This window comes from Penaeus monodon, chromosome 23, assembly GCF_015228065.2.
Source record: "Penaeus monodon isolate SGIC_2016 chromosome 23, NSTDA_Pmon_1, whole genome shotgun sequence".
NCBI classification, from domain to species: Eukaryota; Metazoa; Arthropoda; class Malacostraca; order Decapoda; family Penaeidae; genus Penaeus; species Penaeus monodon.
Genome location: NC_051408.1, coordinates 37,330,931 through 37,332,121, shown reverse-complemented (window position 1 = coordinate 37,332,121; position 1,191 = coordinate 37,330,931). Strand labels below are relative to the sequence as shown.

At 42.6% G+C, this 1,191-nt stretch overlaps 1 protein-coding gene across 2 annotated transcripts in view; it reads right to left on the bottom strand.

Annotated features, from left to right (window-relative positions):
• The window catches only part of LOC119587979 (borealin-like), a gene marked incomplete in the record, with an annotated part of 10,567 nt that overhangs the window by 8,951 nt on the left and 425 nt on the right, over nucleotides 1-1,191 (bottom strand).

Sequence of the window (1,191 nt, the reverse complement as noted above, 5' to 3'; positions counted from 1 at the left end):
TCAAAAGCGTGATTCCCATTTTCAATGTCGCTCTATGTCACTCTTTACCCACTTAGCTCTAGGGTCTGATTTCTTGTTTTCTCAGTAAGGCAGGCTCACCACTGACACCATTTAAATTTCTAGCTAAAAAAAGACCTGTTATCTACCAGTAAATTGCATGCAGACTCCCTTTGGCCTAAAAAGACACTACGGAAGTCTCCTTGCCCTTTGCTAAAGTACCAACAGGGGCAGAGATTACTGCCAATTCCGTGCCTGGAGTTGGTTCCCGAGACACAACCACCACATACGCGGCCATAAAAGGACTTTGTCTCGAGTCTGCGTCGCTCTAAAAATCTATATACTGTCCCGGCCTTTGAGTTGAATTAACAGGAAGGAGGGAAAAAATATATATATATATTTTAAGTACTGGGATGTCACTACGTTTTCCTGTCCATTAGATTGGGTTACTAATTATCGGTTGTATTCTTAGTTAGCTCACTTATCGAACACGTGAAATATAATCTTTTCGAGTAATTAAGTATTTAAATATCCTTACGTTTTAGCCTAGAGATTCACTACATGGGGGGGAGAGGGGGGGAGAATAAGGAAAGATAATAAGAAAGATAATAAGATTCACTACATGGGGGGGAAGGGGGAGGGGGGGAAGATAATAAGAAAGATAATAAGATTCACTACATGGGGGGGAAGGGGGAGGGGGGAAGATAATAAGAAAGATAATAAGATTCACTACATGGGGGGGAAGGGGGAGGGGGGAAGATAATAAGAAAGATAATAAGATTCACTACATGGGGGGGAAGGGGGGAGGGGGGGAAGATAATAAGAAAGATAATAAGATTCACTACATGGGGGGGAAGGGGGAGGGGGGGAAGATAATAAGAAAGATAATAAGATTCACTACATGGGGGGGAAGGGGGAGGGGGGAAGATAATAAGAAAGATAATAAGATTCACTACATGGGGGGGAGAGGGGGGGAGAATAAGGAAAGATAATAAGAAAGATAATAAGATTCACTACATGGGGGGGAGAGGGGGGGAGAATAAGGAAAGATAATAAGAAAGATAATAAGATTCACTACATGGGGGGGAAGGGGGGAGGGGGGGAAGATAATAAGAAAGATAATAAGATTCACTACATGGGGGGGAAGGGGGGAGGGGGGGAAGATAATAAGAAAGATAATAAGATTCACTACAT